This window comes from Lytechinus pictus, chromosome 2, assembly GCF_037042905.1.
Source record: "Lytechinus pictus isolate F3 Inbred chromosome 2, Lp3.0, whole genome shotgun sequence".
NCBI classification, from domain to species: domain Eukaryota; kingdom Metazoa; phylum Echinodermata; class Echinoidea; order Temnopleuroida; family Toxopneustidae; genus Lytechinus; species Lytechinus pictus.
In genome coordinates this window covers 34,269,925-34,292,229 of record NC_087246.1, presented here as the reverse complement: position 1 = coordinate 34,292,229, position 22,305 = coordinate 34,269,925, and the positions used below count along the sequence as shown (strand labels likewise).

General features: G+C 36.6%; 1 non-coding gene across 1 annotated transcript; it reads left to right on the top strand.

Annotated features, from left to right (window-relative positions):
* Positions 1 to 21,077: 21,077 nt before the first annotated feature.
* TRNAM-CAU (transfer RNA methionine (anticodon CAU)) lies at positions 21,078 to 21,149 on the top strand. Its single transcript has one exon. It is a non-coding gene; the product is annotated as a tRNA-Met (tRNA).
* Positions 21,150 to 22,305: the final 1,156 nt, after the last annotated feature.

The following is a 22,305-nucleotide window of genomic DNA, read 5'->3' as shown; positions in this document are numbered from 1 at the left end:
ATCTCTCAGGAGTAATGTTAGGTTGTTTAACGTATCAATATACGAAGTATCGGTTAACACAATATTGCAGGTTGGAACTGCTGCTGCGCTAGTGCCGTGAGCGTCTTTGGATGGTGTTTGCGTTCAATAAGACATTACCAATATTATCATTATTATTATTATTATTATTATCATTATTATTATAATGATTATTATTACCATTATTATAATTATTATTATTATCATTATTATAATTATTGTTATTTTTATTAACATTTATTGTTATCATTTTCATTACCATCTATTAGTAGACCGATGATAGGTTGGCTATATATTTTTAAAACTTAAATACCCTTCCCCCTATCCGTCCAACTTTCATGCATAATATTCAATAAAAATAACGTCGACGTGAACAATCGTAATAAGAGTTGTGTGTCAACAATTCTGATATCATATTAGGGAAAGCGGCTGCTGCAGAACACATTCAATCCCTAAATTCTTACTGAGATGAATTCAGAAGCAACGCTGGATCAATCATTAACGCGTTGCGTCATCCAGCGTACTCTCAACGTCTGCTATCTGCATCTTGGTGTTGCCAATTTTCCCGCCAAGTGAATCGTCCATCAGCGAAGCGCGCCTTTCCTCACCCCCTGCCGATGAAAAATGCATGGGAAGAGCGACAAGTTCCTCCTGCCTTTTTCATCCGTTTATTCTATGTATTCATTGCATGAACTGCTGCCTAAACTCAGTTGACATTTCTTTGATCGTGATGATGACGGCGACGATAATAGTGATTTGGAGGTGGTGATGATGATGATGTTGATTGTGTTAGGTGTACTCACGTGAACAGTGCATGGAATTAGAGTGTTAAGAGGACTATGTAGTAATGGTAGTAATGGTGATAAATGACGATAGGGCAGTCATTTTCCGTCACCATTTTTTAATCATCACGACATAATATGAAATGTCATAGGATACGTTTATATGATACGATGCGTAAAATATTCGTATGTTGACACTTTCCTCTTATTTCTGTTTAACATCCAAAACATAAATAGAAAGAGAGAGAGAGAGATTAAAAGAAAGAATGTGTGCGCGCATGCGTGCGTATGGGTGTGTGTGGGGGGAGGGTGTGTGATGGATGAAGAGCGAGAGGGAGAGAGTAGGTTGAGAGAGACGGAGGGAGGAAAGTGCCATATGTATCAGGGAAGAAAAATGCCCCTAATTATTTGTTAATGAGCAATAAAAAAAGGAGAAAAACAGTGCCAGGAAGAAAAAAAAAGACTTGAAATAAGAATGATGAAGATAGGAGTTGTAATTGAGAAATATAATTACGCCTTTATTTGTCGTCATTCGGGGGGAGGGGTAGTAGGTCCCCTTGCCTTCCCCCTCCCCACTTCATTAAAAACTTCTTTCTCGCCGCTCCTGATCATATTAACATGCTTGTTGTAAAACCATTCATACTCTCTACAAAAGTGCACATGCTTGCTCTTAAGACCGAAGTGTAATGGCATAACCTCGTTACTCTCAATATCATTTCATGATGAAATCATACCTGGTTGCTTCATCAAAGGAGTATTATATTTCTCAATTTTTGATGAAGCATATTTTACCGAAGAAAAAAAGGTAATGAAATAAGATCCTCGTGATATTAGATTCAGGTTTATAGGTTTATTGCCACGTCTTCAGCGGAGTCACATTCATATTTTTCTTATTATATCGAGAACGACAGGTCTATACCCCCCTTCCCTCCCAAATAGTAATTGCTCTATCAGATAGTATATGTTTTATCAAGGGGATTTCCAGGATATGAAATTTCCTAGAAAACAATGTACATGTATAGATCGGACCACTTTTTGTATGATTTTACATTATTTCAGAATTCTCATTTTTCAATGAGGCCATGAATTATTCATGCATGTTTTCCTCCTAGTAGAGAAATTAAAACTTAGGGTAATAATACCCTTGAAGAAAAAAAAAGACGATTAATTAGATATTAAAGGTTTTCAAAAGTCAATATCCATTGCCCTGAAACAGAATTGTGAATACATGCAACGGTTGCAATAATTGAAAATACCCTTTAAATGACTTCTCGTAATCGGATGTACTATTAAGATAGTCAAGTCAATTTTCAAACTTTAATTTTCTTGTTTATCAAGCATCAAAGATCGGGTGGCGATTAAGTTGGGCAGCTGCTTATCTGATGTCACTGGGACCTCTCATTCCATTCAATGGTCAGTACAACAATATTGGTGGTCATCTGGTCATCTTAATTCGACTGACCCAAATCTCCACGCCATCTTTCCACTGTTGAACAGATGAATGAAATAAATTACTAGTTGAAACACTCATCATCATCGACAATATTGTAGTCATCTGGCCATCTTAATTCGACTGACCCAAATATTCGCGCCATCTTTCCACAGTCAGACGAATGAATGAAACGGATTAATAATAGTCGAAACCCTCATCATCGACCCTAATTCAATTAACATCCGTTGCCAAATGATGAGGTCCACACAGGGTTTTCATTGTTGTTTTCTGATGATCACCTAACCTGTTACATGATAATTGCTAGCATAATGGCACCTCATAAAGGAATAATAGTTATCAAGTTTCCATTCATCTGTAATGTCAATTTGTATAAGGCATGAGAAGAAAGAGAGAGGGAGAATATTCCCCCACTCAAAATGTTTAGTGAAAGGAAACGTACATTGTGTTGCTGGTTAAAAAAAATGTTTTAAAAATCGAACTCAAAATATTGATTGACATGATATTTCTGTATCGTTTTTACCAAACAAAGATTCTCTTTCAATTTCATCCAATTTCATCAAAGTAGACTACTTATAAGAATTAATAAAAAATAACTTATTTGCGGGGAATATGTGTCCGACCAAAAGAATTGCCAAACGAAACCCCAAATCATGTTAAATCATAATTTATAATTTCGTTAGGTTAGATTTTACAAATTTTCAATGGGACACATAATTTCAGAACATTGGTTATTTCGGCCAATTAATTTTAAAAGTCAATATGTGCTAGGAATGTCTTTTGTACTTATCATTTTTAAATGCCTTATACTGTTAAAATATTTTTGTACTTTCACACGTTAAGAAATATCGATATGTCATCGATATAAATCATACTCCAGACTTTAGTGCACACCTCTAAATATCATGCTCCGAAACATCATAAACAATGTTATCTCTACTTTTGAATTTGTATATACTTGGATCTGGTTTATTCTAGCATGAGATACGACTACAGATTGTTTTTCTTAGACTCCAAGTTGCACCTCCAGAGAGATGTTCTCATTTATCATTTTGGGAATTAAATCTTGACAGGTCGTGTTTCCTCGATAGATTCAAGATAAATTATAGAATACCACGATAGAGATCAAGATTCATTTGACATGTTTGTGTAATGCCAGAAACCATTGTCAGGAAAGTATTCCATTTATTTTCGGTACATAAAGTGAAATATATATTTTAGATTTTATTCAAAATAATCAATCTGTATTGTGAAGAAAAAAGGTTAAAGAGCCGTAAATGTAATTTAAACTGTACAAGAATGATCAATATTGTACAATCACCTAGCTAACCTTTATTTAATATTTTTGTAATCTGGCCTTCTAACAGTGAGTACGCCTACAATTATTTTTTTTATAATATCGACAAAATCTATGTTATTTCACATGTAGGCCTACTGTTGTCTTGATCTTGAAAATCTACATCTACGTCTAAGAATGCGTGAATGATTGTATATTATTGTACAGATGACACGTATAAAAACATTTACATGATTACGACATTACGACATTTGTATAATGTATTCTTTATGTTCTGTTTGTCCTTTGTCTATCATCTGAATATATTGTTATGATTTGATATGCTCGTGTTGTAAATAGATCTTATTCTTTATGGAAATGTTGAAAATAACTTTGAACTTTGAACTATATTCTTTATTCGTTAACGACCAAGAAAGCACAAAAAGCTATATTGCGTTGTTAATCAGTGATTGAGAAGTGAAGCAGGGTTTTTATAACCCCGTAAATGAGCGCGACTGCAGTCTTCCACAAAACGTCAATTTTGGGAACGCATCTGTTGTATATATAGCTCGTGAACACGGTAAATGCGTCAAGTACAAAATTGACTCTCCCACGTGTACTTTGCATGGTGCTCCGTGCATGGAGTTTTGATCCTTGAGCTTTAAGGTCCCCCGTTTATCTATCCAGCGGCTTATTAGACAAATTGCTTAAATTGGCGGTAAATCAGGGGCTGACTTCACCTCGAGGCTATCTTTCAGAGCACGTCGTAAGCCTTGTCTGCTCATGAATTGTGAGCTCGGCATCTAACATGGCAGTATGACATTGGTACTTTAATGTTCTTCATGATACGGCGCGGCGACGCAGCAGCGAATTGCCGTTACAACAGTATAGCCACGTCTCCCAGCTGGATCATGTGTCTATAAAGGGATCACGGTTGACCTAATGGGAACTATGTTAACCGCCTACCTTAATCGCCAGGGAGTGGGAGAGGTGAACTGATACACCCCTACCAAGATCATATACCAAATTCTTACCCGCTTTCCACTCACCCGACTCTTGCAAATGGAGAAGGGGGTATTAAGTTCCTATTTGAAACGCAACTGGTTGCTCTTTCTGCTTTACCTGGTGGGTGCTGTTTTTTTTTTCTTTCAGAGGAGGAGGAGGAATAACGGAAAGTGCACTAGACCTCATTCTTCAAGACAGTGATTGAACCATGTATATGTAAGAGTTCTTTTCACGTCACAAAAAATATCCAGTTATCAGGAGGCAAGCCTATATCCATGCTAGAAACAACATAAAGTACAATAATTCTAATGTGTTATATTTGAGCATTTCAACAATTACATCTCTGTGTAGTCAAAAGTGTAAACACACTGTGAGCAGAGTCTAATCACACTGCATGACACTACTTTGTACTTTTCAGCAGGGATATTGGTATTAATTGAGTAGGGAGTTCCGATCTACTGTAGATCGTAAGAGGAAATGCATTCAAACAGTGATGATGTTTGTTGTAATTGCATAGCAATAGTAATAATAGAAATGATAATGGCTCTGATGCTGATAATAGTGGTCGTAATTATAGTAATAACAATAATAATAATAACAATGATGGCGATAATGATGATAATATTTACTACAACAACGATTACAACATTAAAAGTACTGGTGATAATGAGAATGATAACAATGTTAATTATAATAGTAATAATAAGAATCATCAGAATAATCGTAAAAATCAGCATCATCTCAGCGCGTTCGATATTACGTAGTAAGTTCCCATCTACTGTAGATCGTTATCGGAAAAGCATTCCAAACAACCTCAATGGCCGAAGGTTGAAGTTTTAACCCACATCCAAGAGTCAAAATAGTTAGACAGATGACCACGGCACTTCCAAGAAAGCCTCGATGGATTGTTTAAATCATAGGTCAATTAATAAAAATATGCAGTGGATTTAACACATTTGTTATTCTGAGAGATGAAATCATAGAATAAAGGCTTTTTCATTCAAAGTCATGTGCGACCTTTTAATGAGGTTAATATCCATATATTTGAATCAAATAACATGACTTGTGTCTGCATTCAAATCTACTTGAATACAAGAAGGATGATCCGTACGATAATCCGATAGCGCACATGCGCACACATCCCACACTTGATCACCCACACACACTCATGGGATAAGCGCAACCGGAGATCGAATTGCATTATCTCACGTATGCACGCTGGGAGAGGATCTATAACGCTTAATTCAATAAAGCGGGGACTCCTATTTATCAAACTACGCCGCCAGATGGTTTTTTGAGGGTGTGCACCCCCTACCGGCTACAACTCAAGTGGGGGCCCTTCTTCGCTCCACTCCATCCGTTCAGTTCGCCCTTGCTTCGATAATAAGCCCGAGGTACATTCTTTCTCCATCTTCAAGGCTTATTCACACTGACACTAAAGTGGATTACATGACATTTGGCCATTAAGCCAGGATTGAAACCTAACCAAAAACCCTAATCCTGGTACAAATCCAAACCCTATCTATGTAATCTGATATTAAAACACGGGAGTTTGTTGCAGGAGCGAATGATGGGTCACCGAGATTTGAATTACATGTCAAAAGAATTAATCTTCGTTCTTATTTGTCTCTACTTATTTAGTGTGTTGATATTTGCAATTCGCCCCCCCCCCCCTTGCCAAATGGAAAGATGATATTCACAAATAGGGGCCTATGGGAATTATCTTCTAGATACACAAATTTATTTATTCAAAGAATTATATAATGGTAATTTTGAAATATAATCTTTTTTAAAGTTTCAGCACTTTTATACGGTTTCTTTTAAAGAGTTATTTAAAAAGAATACAAACACAGATGACAACCTGTTGGACTATAATCAAAGTATCGTGATCTATGTTAATTGGGTATTCCGCTAAATATATGCGCTATTGAATCTATTTGCATTTATCAACGAAATGGCAACAAATATCTTTATTTGACCATTTCGACGGAAAAAATGTAATGAATGCAAATGAATTCTGAACCACCGGAAATGAAACGTCAACCTGCGTCGCTTTTGCATTATAAAGCTTTAAATCATTCAGTTGAAATCTTGCAACATCGACCAGAAAAGAGAAAGGGGATGGTCTTTTTTATCCTTCAGAATCGTTTCTCTCGTTCTCTATGATCAATGTTGTTGTTTTTGTTTTGATTTTCTTTTTTTTTAATAGATGAAAGGACACAGTTATTTAGAGAATTGTAAATGCAGATAATGCAAATATTAAACTCTCCGAATCCTTGCGTATTTTTTTATTGAAATATGAGGAAATGCACTGTTAAAAACAGGCATCGTCAGGGATAGATTTGGTCTCGAGTCCACATTTTGCCGGCCTTGGGCCGAATCACTTTGAAAAAGTCCACAGGGAAAGTGTCGGCCACGACTAGATCCTTGATCAATTTCTTGGCAAATGCGTGATTGACAGAAAATATTGGTGAGGATTGACCGACAATGTAAAAAAAATATTGTGTAAAACTTTTATCACCACGAGGGTAACTATGTGTCCAACCAATTTTGAGCAGCATTTTACCCACTGCGGGAAGCATATTGTCCAGTAAGGTTAAAAAAATAAGCAGCAATTACTTTAGAATGGGCAAAATTTTCATCGCACTGGTTGAATAAAAATGCCCATAAGAAATACTTAATGTTGGTAGGACACATAATTACCCTCATGGAGCACTTTTACCCATTTTTTTTTTTTAGTGTATATGATGTCATTACGACCCAATTATTGATAAAATACCAGTTCATTGTTTGATTTTCACCACTTACTTGGTCGGGCGCACGTCATACTCACCAAAAGCACAGGCCATTTTCACAAATCCTCTTGGAAGAATGTGGCAATGGCGACAATCCTATCCTCGAGTGCAGACACGTCCGAGGCAATTTTAGCTAAAAGCTCCAGCGATGAGCCTTTTATCAATCGGAATCTTATATTTCACTTTTATTGAACGAAAGCATACAGGGCAGCGGACCCCAGTGGCGTCGTTTAGAGATAAGTTTTACGCGGCGTTTTCCCAGATAGATTTATGCAAAGTATCGGGGTGTATTAGCTTTAAAAGCACGGCCCTTAACGAATTGCGAGGGATTTGCGAGGTAAATAGAGGAACCTGAGATAAAGCTTTATGAGCTGATAAATACAGAGAGAGATTTATATCTGAGTGCTTTATTTCCTTCGCACTGTAGAGTGAAGGTATCAAAAGTCATAGTGATTTTACCTAATGTTTGGGTTTAATGTTATGGCATTCTCAAACAAACCATTCTCCAACATATTTTTATTTGGGCTTTCTATAACGGAAATATTTTCCCTAAATATACTTGTTTTTTTCTTTAACCAATATCGTCGCACTTCTCACACATTGTAATTTCAACATTATCGTGTTGTTGTCCTCAAATGCCATGGATGCAAACGGACGCCAATACCATTCTGATCAATGCTGTTCACTCATTTATAAAAAATCAAAATCAAAATATTATCACACTGCAAAACTCCAGTTTACACAAATCTTTAATTAATATGCTTTTTTAAAGCAGCTGTAAATTGATTAGAACATGTGTGTTGTTGAGTTTTCAAATTGAGGGGTCACGGTAAGTGTGGAAGAAGGTACGAGAGACAGGAAAAATAATATGATAAATTTTCTCTAAAACACTTTCAATAGCTAACCAAAACGCTCGATGGAGTGAAGTGGAGGCAAGTGCCCCTTCCTCTGAAATTTGTTTTACATGTACGTTTTATACTTAAGTTTGTCACATTAATCTCCCTAAAATGTGTACCAGCTCCTGAATAGCTAAGTCACTTTGTTCACTAGCAGATATAACTTTACGAACATTTGCAACACTTTGTCCCCCTGGAAAAAAAAACACAAATGTACATCCTTGATATATCCGCAGTTTGGCACTTTAAGATTACTATAGCGGGGATTTGAAGCAACATTCATTTCTTGAAAAATTGTGTTGATATTATAAGTACATCTGACCTTGTAATCCCCAAAGCATACCGATAAACCAATAAACTACTTCTCTCCATTCGAGTCGAAAATATATATATCTCCCTGTCCCCCCCCCCCTTAATCTACCAACCTTTAACTCCTCTATCTCTTTCATACTATCTGTCCATATCTCTCTGGATTTCTCTTTCTCCCTATATATCTGTCGCTGTCTATATCTCTTGCATCCCACCTCGCCCCTCTCATTCTACCCATCCTTTTTTGTTGCTCTCTCTTTTCCCCCTCTCTTTATTTCAATTTATCTCTCCCCTCACCCTCTTAACCCCCCTTCTCCCCCCATCCCCCCTCTCTCTCTCCCCCTCTCTCTCTCTCTCTCTCTTGTAGTGTGTCTATTTAAGTTCCCAATAATAATTTCCAATGTTCTGCTCTGGTTCACCTCGTCCTGCTCTTCTTCCCCTCTGGTTCTAATAGGATATCACTCATCTCTCGACATCATCATGATTAACCTTCTTTTTTTTTGTCGCCTGCAATCACTGTGCAAACCAACAAAATTATATTGAGGCTTAGTTCAAATTTTCGATTCGATTTCATTTTGCCAAAAAAGAAAGAATCAACGTCAGTGTTAGGATAAATAGATATTTGAATGAAATATAAGTTTAATAAAGAAAAAGACAATCTATATAGATGTTTTTTAAGTGATCGTGATTAATCCCCCTTCTCTCTCCTTCACATTTAATTTCACTTTTTTAACGCTTTTCCCTGAAATTCTTCTTCTTCTTCTCCTTCTTTTTTTCTTCTTCTTTTTTCTTCTTCTTCTTCAATCTTCTTCTTATTCATCTGCTCCTCTTCCTTCTTCTTCTTCTTCCTCTTCTTCTTCTCCTTCTTCTTCTTCTCCTTCTTCTTCTTCATCTTTTGTCTTCTTCTTCTTTTTCTTCTTCTTTTTCTTTTTCTTCTTCTTCTTCTTCTTCTCCTTCTTCTTCTTCACCCTATCTGTCATGATCGTGCATCGCTCGTTCCACTAATCGGCACCAGATCAAGTTACAAGGACAAAGCTTATATTGAAATACCATATCATCATAAATATTTACAGCTTCTCCCTCATTTTTGCTCCTGGTATTTTCGCGCCCTCGTCTCGTGTTCTGTTTGCTAACCATGCCTTCAGAGACGCTACCACTTGAAGAAAATGCATTGTCACAACATGGGCTCATGTTGGGCGGAAACACGATACACTATAAATATTCATACCTGCGCTGCTGACATTCTCGAAAAGTAAAGAAACCCCCATTTTTTGTCTCCATGTTTGGTTTGACCATGTCACGTTACTTTCCCCCTTTTTTCACACCACTCTTCCAATGCAAACTTTATTTTATGAAGGCTCCGAAGGTCTCGGTAAAGGTACCTTTTAATAATTGCTTGCTTAACACGGATCGAGCAGGGACTGTACGATGCATGGGATGTGATTGTGGAATACTCGCAAGAGGTGCATTTTAAGTCACACATTGGTAAAGCTTCGGATTTCTAATTTGGTCGGGTAATATTCATTCTGTTAGCTTGTTATAGAGTAGTATTGTAGTAAAAATGTAGTATACATTAATATTATACAATATTGTGACAGTAAAATAAAAAAAAATAAAAAAAAATCTTCAGTAAAGGGGAAATGCTTTTGAAAAAAGTATGAAATTATATAATATAATTAGTTTCTTCTTTTCGTCTTCAGAACGTGCTAACTAATCTTCATTCACAATAGATTTATGATATTTTGTATACAATTTTGGTAATCGCTGAATACAAAATAATTCGGAGCCCTTAAAAACAGATAACTATGCATAGAGAACGTGTTGGATCTCTCAGCATATAGTCAGTCGATATAATATGAAAATATTATTGCAACAGCTTTGGTAAATAGATTACAATCAACAGATGTGATACTATTATTGGTACACTGTGGGTCAAAGTGTAATACATCATCACTGATTGAATTACACAGCACTCACTTTCTGATATTGATGGGGATTAGAGATTATTGATTTTTATTCAATGGGACATGTATATATAAAAGCAAGGGATGATTCTTTTTCATCAGACTTTCTATCCAACCCCTTGAAGAAAGAGCTGCAATGAAACACACGTAAACCAAATTGAATTTAATTGATAATAAGAATCAAATATTGGAGAGTTGTCTTTTGTTTTTTCATGTAACAAATCGCAACTTTTCTGCAACGGTTTCAAGAAGCTGCTCATTGAGATCAAGACAGTGGAAGCAGAGAACCGATGCGGGAAATAGACATAGAAAGAGAAAAGGTGTGAGAGAGAGAGAGAAAGGGAACGGGAGTGAAGAGAGATTGGAAGAGAGGGGGACAGACAGACTGTAAGAATTGGGATAAAATACCTCAATACATTGGATAAGCAAACGGTAAGATACGCTCTAACACCGTGAAAACAGGGTTAGCCAATATTTGGTTGAGTTTGGGGGTGAATAAAAATAAAACAGTACGTAAATTCTGAGCAACGATGTGTAAAGAGAAATATGATTTTTCACGAAAATCACGAAAGCTGTACCAAACAAAAATGCATGTTCTCTTTTCTCCCCAATTCTTGTTTAATTCAACATTTTCATACTTAACGTTAACAAATAAGGACAAGCTTGACACACTGAAAAGGAAGTAACTCGGATATGTAGAGTTAGGCAGAAATTCGTCTGCCACCGTTCAAACGACGGCTCGAAAAATTCAAGACCGCAAAAAGAAACGAATAAGTTCCAATCCCCGAGTCATTTGTCACTTGCAAGAGTATATCGCAGACAAAGCGGGTTTCATTTTGTATTTGGGGCTTTTAATCCAATAGGGATGTGGTATTAGCCCCTCAAAGAATGGAGTAATCCCGCCGCCATCCCTGACCATGATCTATGCCTCACAACTGTCGTTTCTCTGTTCGTTTCACATTGCTCTACATGAAACCCATGAACAGGTGTACATAGGGGCGTCTACCAGCTCAACGCCTAACATATACAGAGATGATGATTGATACAGAAGTTTGCTTTGTGACCCTTCCGCTCACCGAAGAGTGCAAAGAACTTGAGTGTGTTACATTCATGATAGGATATCATCTTTTATCTCCATTGAAGGGCTGTATTTCAATCATTATGGTCTAGATCCGTTCATGTAACGAGTAAAACTTGTCAAATTGTATGAATAAAATAAAAAAATCCCCGTCATCATCACCTTCATGAATCATAAAACTGATAAACATCAGTTGAACACATATACATTCTTTTGAAAAGAATTGAGTCTGAATTTGTCGACTATGATAGTGTACATATTAAAGGATACCATCACACAGTACAACAGTACTTCTAATTGAAAAAAAAATAAACATCAATCTCTATCAGTTATGGCAACTGCAGAAAAGACACCACAACACTGTATTTTAGATATTCTGATTTTTAGATTTAAAAAGTATGAGTCTTCGTAAACTCGGAAAATTTGTCAAACGATGTCAGAAATTTAATGATGTTTGCCTCAATATGTATTACAGATTTTTATGTTATAAAAATGTGAATGGCAAAGAAGATAAAGCGCTCAAAATGAGCGCATATTATAAGCGAGCAGCAGATTAGACACAAATCGTGAATAGTAAAAATGCACTGATTTGACCCATGTTTTTATATGCCTATTTATTTTATCTCAGAGTACTTTTTAATCGATCAAAATAAAAAGGTATTCTATCAAAGTTAAGTAATTCGTATTTCATAGTGACCGTAGTTTGTTAGCAATCCATCTTTGCAGCTTGGCGGAAGTCATGTAATATAGGCGCCATTTGCTTGATAGATAGTCAAGCTGCTACGAGCCAATTATCCTCTAACTCTGCACTTAAACCACTTAAACAAATCCACATTCATACATCATTCCCAGCCATGGGATCGTTTTGCACCGGACAATATTCCCCTCTTGAGATTCTTCTACTTTTATATGTTGATGCAATTTATTGAATTTCGCTCCATTGATTTCCAAAGTGAAAACTCTTAATACAAATATAATTTATATTGCCTTCTTTTCTTTCATTCTCTAGCTCTATTAGGATGAGAGTAGAATCATAGAGCTATTAATAGCTCCATGGTAGAATGGTTGTGTAATTTCATTATATTTTAGTTTAACTCAACATTTTTGGCGAATTCTTGTAAAAGGGTGACATTTTTGTTAAATGGGGTGTGTGGATGTGTGAATTTTGTGAGGGTGTGTCCTTGATCATTTCTTTACAGACATGCATCAGTCAGATATGATCATCGACGTCTGAGGGCCGGCCAACGACGTCAACAACCGAGAGACATGAACCCTGCAGGGCTTGAACCGCGGATTTCTGAATCGCTTTGTTGCTTCTGTGTGGAGATGGGCTACATCGAAGCGCCCTATAGGAATATAAAAGTAGTAGAAGTAGTATTAGCTAGTAGTAGTGGTAGTAGTAGTAGTAGTAGTAGTAGTAGTAGTAGTAGTAGTAGTAGTAGTAGTAGTAGTAGTAGCTAGACGTAGTAGTAGTAGTAGTAGTAGTAGTAGTAGTAGTAGTAGTAGTAGTAGTAGTAGTAGTAGAAGTTGTAGTAGTAGTAGTAGTAGTAGTAGTAGTAGTAGTAGTAGTAGTAGTAGTAGTAGTAGTAGTAGTAGTAGTAGTAGTAGTAGTAGTAGTAGAAGTTGTAGTCGTAGTAGTAAGTAGTAATAGAAGTAGCTAGTAGCTGATGATGATGATGATGATGATGGTGATGACGATGATGATGATGATGGTGATGACGATGATGATGATGATGATTGATGATGTTGGTGATGATGCAATCAATATAATACTAATGATGCTCATTTTGTAAAATAATAATAATAATAGTAAAAGAAAAGTAAAATACGAAAGAAAATATACATTATGTTGTCATGAGTTCACCTTGTTGAGCTATTCAGGCACATTCTATCCTGTCTATATAAATTTATAAGTGTTTTGATTGAAGATTCCATTCCACTTATTCTGAATTTCTTGAGGGACTTGACAACTATTTTAATTCAGAGTTATTATGAAAGGTATAGGAAAGAACGTGCACTTACAACTGCCTTATTCCTTACTATGCTTTCTCCATCCTGTTATGCCTATCAGTCTTCTATTTTGTGAACAATGGAGTGATCCAAGAAATATGTACCAACTGAATTATAACTGACTAATGGATCGTTAGGAGACCGACTATTTACATTTCATTTCAGCCTCTTCCTTCTCACTCTCTTTCAGTGTCACTGTTCATTAAGAACATCTCTGAGCTTGCCGAATAGTTCAATTGGCTGTGAAAGGGTATGACTTAAAAACTATCTCTGATACTGGAATTACACCTACGTGGGCCTCAAACAATAGCCATTAGTACTGAGAGCTATTATCTCCACACGACATCCATGCATGTATTATGCATATGCTTGTCCAATGTCTTAGATGTGTAACCATTAAAATGAACTTCACCCCCTCCCTCCTCCAAAGTTCCGCTAATGTATATTTGCGGGGCAAAAGTATATTGCGGTTCAGATATAATATATTTTTACCAGCGCGTCGGACCGAAAATTCAAGGTTCAAGGCTCAAGCCCCGGTCACGTCCTAGATTGACGTTAGCAAAATTAACTTGTAGTTATGTCTGTAATACCGTGTTAGGGTTCATGTTAAAACGCCCGCACAGAGACACACCACCACACACCCACAAACAACCCCACATACCCTCTCACACCCTCACAAATACAGTAGAATGGAAACCCCGCAGTGTCAACGTTATAGACCAAAAGTGGACAACTATGGCAGCGGTCAAACGAAAGATCTCCCAGTGAGCGACCAATAAAAACCACGGCTGACCTATTAATGCATGACCGATATGAAAGACATATGTTTAAGGTCAGACATGGCTTAGTACGATCTTAGCCATTTTATTTGATTTTATTCTGGGCTTGATTTAAAAAAACAAATCATGATTTACTAAAATAAGTACATATCTTCCTTAGATTAAAATATTAAAACAGAATCTATGAAAGAGAAACGAAGAGCGTGTAAGAGAACGGGGCTAAACGACCGAAAGTAGTAAATCAGAATGTAATGACAAGAAAGAGGGATTATGCAGGTGCGTGGGGTGACAGAGCAAAAGGGGGGGGGGTCGAAATAGAATTAATTATATAGAAGGGAAATGAGTAGCATTATGGAGTGAATAAGAGAGAGAGATTAAAAAAGAAGAAGAGAGAGAGATGAGATATGTGACATGAAAGAGTAAAAAAAGCAAAAGAGGAAACGGAATGAAAGAATAAATTCATCAAGAGATTGGAAAGGGAGGTAGAGAGTATAAGAGGAGGGTGAAGAGGAGAATAGGGAGAAAGGGATTTTTTAAATGGATCGAGACAAAATATTGATGTTCATAAATCACATACTCACAGGAAGTATGTTATTTTCAACTCGACGCTTTCATGTTTCAAATATGCATTTTGTTTTTGTTAAAGAGAGACATTCGGCTTGCTATGTATTCCAGTTGTTTGTTGAGTTGGGATCCCTTTTTCATTCATGAAACACTCATCTCTGGAAAGAAATCTTGTGGCTACCAGAGATGGACATTTGGTATTCCCCAGAGTTTTACGAGATTCTAATGATGAAGATGTCAGAGCCTTGACTGAGACCTTTCATGGAACACTAGAACCATTTATAAGCTTCGCCAGACTAGACGGACAACACTTGTCAAAAACTTTGAAAGATTGCATGTCAAAAGCCCGCCATGAAAGCGTTCCGCTCTTATAAACCGCATCTTATGACGACCAGCCAGTGACCCTTTCTCTTGAGGCCTTCAGGCAGCATTCCATGCGGTCAAGGCCCTTGAGATCGGATGAAGACTGGTTAAAAACAGATTGATTCGTGCTGGATGCGTTTCTTTCCACAACCTAAATAATAAAAGACTCTGTTTGATGCTGAAGATAATGTCTAATCGATTTGGAGCATTCGTTTCTGAATAGTTTGCAGAGATTAGTATTTTTCTTCTTTTGTGTCGTAGAAACCAGAGAACACCTGTTGTTAAGTCAGGAAGATGACTGTTTTGTCATTATGCTGTCTTGTCGTGTTTCTTTTCATTTTCGAATATCGAATAAATAAAATTCTTCAGAGGTTGCAGGAGTATACACCGTCCCTCTATAACGATACAGACATACTTTATTACCGTGGTTACAGAAAGAAATATTAAGCGAAAACTTTTCTTTTATCGGCGCTTTACATTATAGCATTATCATCGCTGTTTGCTGGCATTTAATCTTTTATTCTTCTTTGAATACGATGAAACCTACAAAAAATTTCAAGGTGGGAGGTGGTGCAGCAAAAACGTGATGGTCCAATAACCTTATGGTGGAAGGGTCTAATTCTCGCTGTGCCAATGTTTATATTTTCTTTTGTCTGACAGTACATTACTCGTACAATTACCAAATCAAGATAGCTCTATCAAAAATCCAGCGTGACAATAAAGTTGGAATTCAGAATCATTTCGTTTCTTATCATATATTCTTTCACGCAAAGAAAAAAAATTTAACCGTATTTAAGCCAAAATGAAAAGAAAGACTGTTGAAACTCGTTCAGTGAATAGGATATTCTCTCTATCGTTCACTTGCTATAATCAAGTTTCGACTGAGGTCTTCACTCCTGCAAGTCCATTAATTCTTGAGGTTTTACGAGGCGTCGTAATAAACTTAGATAATTAATGGAGTATGTAGGACAGCCTTTGCTTTGGCCATGTCGTCACTTTGATAAGTTTATCCTCATACAAAGGTTGTTAACCTTTCATCCGATTGGTCTACCGATCGTGCTGAAATGAGGTACATCGGTTTTGAACCATGGTGTATTTCCACTGTGTATAAGGTTATGAAAAATCCTCTCGCGCCTGGGCTGTTCATCGACACACACGTAAAAAAAAGTATACACTGTAAATAGAAGGGGTTGTGTAGGAGGACCATGCCCTCACCCCATCCCCGCCATATCGACCATCGGTCACTCGATCACGGTGCATATTTGAAATCATTTCATTAACGTTTCCCAGATAATGTAATATCCCTTATACAACAATACTCAGGCTAATTCATTTCTTTTTTGTCGTTGATCTAAATCGATGGAATATACGTTAATTGCGTTTAATTATTATGGTCTAAGGTTTTCCATTTATTTCCCTCTCTTAATTTCTGATGTTCTCCATTTTCCCACGTGGCTCTCCTCTATGTTTCATACTTCTTTCTCTTCTCCTTTAATCTTAGGAAGATATGAACTCATTCTATTTTTTGTTCATATTTAGAGAATGAACTCATTAAATAACCTTATAAAAATAGGTTGTGGCCTGCGTTATCTCTTATTCTGTTAAAACATATTACAGTGGCCATTTGTTTAAGAGACGTAACCATGGCGAAACATCAAGTTGGACAGATCATGACGTCATCAGATATCACGTGGTCTGTGTAAAATCATGTCTAATCTAATAATATTGGGCCAATCGTTTATTAATCACCGGAACTCTTTATCGAGGGTAATAAAGGGGGCTTCACTTTCCTTTCCAATTGGTATTAACCATAAATCTACTACATGATGTGGTTACCTTGGCTTCTTGCAGAGTGCATAGGGTCGCATGAAAGGGCGGTACTAGTAGTCAGAAACTAGAGGCTAAAACTGGAACACGTAGCAAGGTATTAATGAGTGGCAGAGCGGTGACACTTTTGGTGTGAAATTGAGAACCTAACAGAACATTTCATTAATCTTTATTAAGAAATCATCGACATCAAATTACATAATCCCCACATATTGAAGTTTCTGTATCGTGGAAGTTCGAATAGAAACTAGATGGTGTTAAGCATATTAAAATAATTTGGAATAAACGTCTGACAAAAAATATTGTAATTATTATCGTTGTATCCCATTGTCTTGACCGAAATGCAAGATGCACAAGCCATGACGATCCCTTTCACAGCAACTTTGTCTCAGAAATAATCCAGGTCTAAGAAATGGTCCAAAGGATTAGAGCAGTCGTTATCCTTCATGTCCCTTGCGAAGTAAAACATTAATGTATTTATTCCTCTCTGTCCGTCCTTTTCATCATCATGAAGCTTCGGATTTCTCATCCATGATTCTGAATTTGGGAAATCAGGCTTACTGCGCATGGATCAGGAGGAGAAGCTAGAACCGCATCATGGGCTATAGGTTTTGCGGAATCTAAAGCTCCTTATTGTGACGAACATGACAAAAGTGTGCTCATGACTTATAATGATCCTAGGAAATTGATAGACAGAATCAAATACATGTAATTAAAAGAGCAAAGCAGGCACCCCAGAACTCCAGTCTTCATTAATCCGCGAAGCCCATGGAAGAATTCACCTTTCATTTTGTTTTTAAAGAAAGATGAGTTTTACATCATTGTGGTAGTTAGGAGGCGCCTGGTTGAGCGTAAATCACCAGGGAATATATGCCAGCAGCTAAGCGAAGAACAGATGTTTTGGTCGTAAAGGGTGCGCGGGTGATTAAAACGTGACTTATGGGGTCGTCACGTAGTCAACCACTGCGAATAAATTATGAAATATGATGAGCTTGACTCTTTGATGAGGCTCCATAAAGTCACCTCGTCCTACCTTTACCACCAGTCGCCATGATGAATAAGAACACCAATAAGAACAAGGTGTGGAATGTGAGCAATAGCCCGAACAAGGACAAAAACAGGAGCAGCGAATTTTTTGACATGAAATTATTAAAAGAATGCAAATGCAAAAAAAAATAATTAAGGAACATCAAGTACAAGTAAAGAAAAAAACTTCAAGACAGAGAACAAGAGCTAGGACAAGAGAAAGAAGGATAACAAGACCAAGATCAAGAATAGGAACAGAGGGACAACAAGACCATGAACACGTATAAGAACAACAATAACAAATAGGTCTGCAGGATTAAGTTCCAACACAAAATGACAAGAATAACTTGAACAAGAACAAGAGCACGAAAAGTGCTAGAATAAGAACAAGACCTGGACCTAGACAAAACAGAAAGAATGATAAGATCAGGAAGATAAGCAAGGTCAAGACAATTATCTATATCCGTCAAATTGTATGTATTAACTTGCCTCATACATTTTATGAAGGATATTGCTGCTATTATCAATCTTCTAGATAAATTCACGAATCCTGAAAAACACCGAGGAAATTCCATCGAAACCAGATAATAAAGAACAGTGTCATCGAATCTTAGCTCTCAGTTTTTCAATCATTCCGCGGTGAACGGCTGTATGCGTGTCGCCATGTATATCCGATGGGTAAACTGTTACCTAAGGGTACTAAAAGTTAGTTCTAAACGCAGGACTGGATGCCTCTAAAATAACCAGTTCTTATAATGATAATAATGATAATGATAATAACATATTTAACCTGTTTATTGAATATTGAAAATGACATTCATATAACTGTTTCACTCGAAATATCCAAAACATCAAATTTCATAACTTCGTTATATTTTACTCAGTTCAGATGCATTTTTGTGGTTATTTATGTACGTTTCCTCTATTCATCAAAATCAAATGATTATATATTCAGTCTGGAGTAGCCCTTTATTCCTTCAAAATTTGCATAACATTTAAATTCATAATGTTGATTTATTTACAAGTGAGCATAAAAATATTTGTATTTATTTTTTACCTCATAGCGTCAGTGCAGGGAGGTGGGAGGTACTCCCTGTCCAGAGTTTCCCGGTCATCTTTTATTCTTTTGTCCCTGGTATAGAATCTATGTCACATCCTAAATAGAGAAAACCAATCGACAGTACGTACGGTGAGTGCCCTAACCCACTTCTTCTGCAATTTGATATAAGTTTATTATCCATTATGCATTTCACCCAGATATTCCCGAGTGCCTCGTATGATACAGCGACCGGCGAATATATCTTTTGAATGCACGACCTTCCCTTTTTTTCTGTAATTCTTTTCTTATTTTGAAAGCCTTCATTTCATTAATTTTTCAAGTGGGAACTGTATCTATTGATATCAACCAATATAGGACCTGCTATTTTCGTTATTAGAGTACTGTTTGATAGAAAGTGTTTCTATAAGAATGGTAGGGTAGAGGAATCTACAATAATAAAATGGAAATATTCTATTGACTATATCAAGATAATGCTGGTACATTTCATTGTTTAAAAAAGGACATAATGCCAATACACGAATTAATTATTTCTGTATTATATTTTGGGGAAATCAAAGTTTTTCCTTTACCCAGGGATTAAAAAGAAATTATCAGTTATTTACCGCAGGGTAGAGCAATCTACAATATTCAAATTAGATATTCCGTTGACTACTTTACGATAATGCTGGTACATTTCAATAGTTATTAAAAAAATTATAATGCCAAAACACGCATTAATGATTTCTGTAAATTTTATTTTAAGGAAATTCAAAGTTTTTCCTCGACACAGGGTTTTTTATCAGACATGTTAAAAGGAAATGATAAATTATTTGATTAAATCGTATTAAAATAGTAATAACCCGCTTTTTTATTAGCGCTTAATACATCGGAACGACGTGTCTAAGCGCTTTACAGATATATTATTACCCCGGTCATTGGATTCAATCAGTCATTCCCGCACACAATGTGTGCACATCCTCCTCTCCCTGGGGAGTATTCCAGTCAGTCGCCGGTGACGCGCACACAGTACTGGACAAGCTACATCCTACCGGGTACCCATTTCGCACCTGGGTCGAGTGTGGCAAAGTGTGAATTAACGCCTTGCCAAAGAACGTCAGACCGCGGTGGGATTCGAACAAACGACACTCTGTTTACAAGGCGAGAGTCAGAACCACTACACCACGGCTCCTCTCCAAAATAATTTTTAGAACTGGAGGATAATATCGAGCTTTCCTACCCATATTTTATTCATAACAAGGTGGGTGGCAGAATGGATTTGAATACAATTGTAGTATTAGAAAAAAGATGGCCATAATGTTATACCCGAAGATGATTTTATTTAAAACCATGTTATTACTGATCAATAGCCGTGTGAAGCAGAGTGGTGCAGCGGAAGCGTGCTGGGCCCATAACCCAGAGGTCCGAGGATCGAAACCTCGCTCTGCTAATACACTTTTTTTTCGTTAATAAACTTATGTTCAGTTAAAAAAGGAAGTATTTCTGCGCTAGATAATGAATAAAAAGTCTTAAAGTATCACTCTGCTAATTTTTTTTAATTGTTTCTTGTTGTCCATTGTTTTTACAGATTATTCTCATAATTGCAATCATTATGAAAAGAGACTGGTATTTATCGTGAAGCAGAGTGGCGCAGCGGAAGCGTGCTGGGCCCATAACCCAGAGGGCCGAGGATCGAAACCTCGCTCTGCTAATACACCCTTTTTTCGTTAATAAAATTATGTTCAGTTAAAAAAGGAAGTATTTCTGCGCTAGATAATGAATAAAAAGTCTTAAAGAATCACTCTGCTAATTTTTTTGAATTGTTTCTTGTTGTCCATTGTTTTAACAGATTATTCTCATAATTGCAATCATTATGAAAAGAGATGGTATTTATCGTGAAGCAGAGTGGCGCAGTGGAAGCGTGCTGGGCCCATAACCCAGAGGTCCGAGGATCGAAACCTCGCTCTGCTAACATATTTTTTTCATCTTTACTGATCGTTTAATATATTAAATTGAAAATATATAACGCCATATTTCTTTTGACTTAATAAAAACAAAGTTACGCAAAATGACTTAGTTATATTGACCGTTGAATGCGAAATCTATTCTGCTAAATGTATGTTTTCGCAACTTTATTTTCATTTCATTCCTTCTTATATAATTATCATTTACATTGAATTATGTGGAGATATCTTTGTATTTCTCATGAAGCAGAGTGGCGCAGCGGAAGCGTGCTGGGCCCATAACCCAGAGGTCCGAGGATCGAAACCTCCCTCTGCTAATATATATTTTTTCCTCTTTACTGGTGGTTTAATATTTTTGATTAAAAAGAAATAACATCATATTTCCTTTGACTTAATAAAATGAAGTTATGCAAAATGACTAAGTTATATTGACCGTTGAATGCGAAATCTTTTATCATTTACATTGAATTATGTGGAGGATTCATTGAAATTCCAATGAAGCAGAGTGGCGCAGCGGAAGCGTGCTGGGCCCATAACCCAGAGGTCCGAGGATCGAAACCTCGCTCTGCTAGTATATATTTTTTCCTTTTTACTGGTGGTTTAATATATTTGATTGAAAAGGAATAAAGTCATATATCTTGACTTATTAGAAACAAAGTTAAGCAAAAATGACTAAGTTATATTGACCCATGAATAAGAAATCTGACCTGCTATATGTATGATTTCGCAACTATTTATTTTCACGTTATTCCTCATATTCTTATATAATTATCATTTACATTGAATTATGTGGAGATATCCCAGTAATTCCCAAAAAGCAGAGTGGCGCGGCGGAAGCGTGCTGGGCCCACGACCAAGAGGTCCGAGAATCGAAACCTCGCTCTGCTAATATATTTTTTTCCTCTTTACTGGTCGTTTAATATATTTAATTGAAAAGAAGTAGCATCATGGACCCGTTTCATAAAGGACTTACAACTTTTTAACTTTGCCATTATGACAACTACCATGGTAACAGGGCTCGGCAGCCAATCAGAATCAAGGTTTCTATGGTAGTTGTCATAATAACAAAGTTACAACAGTTGTAAGTCCTGTATGAAACAGGCCCCATATTTCTTTTGATTTATTGGAGAAAAAAAAGTTACGCAAAAATGACTGAGTTATAT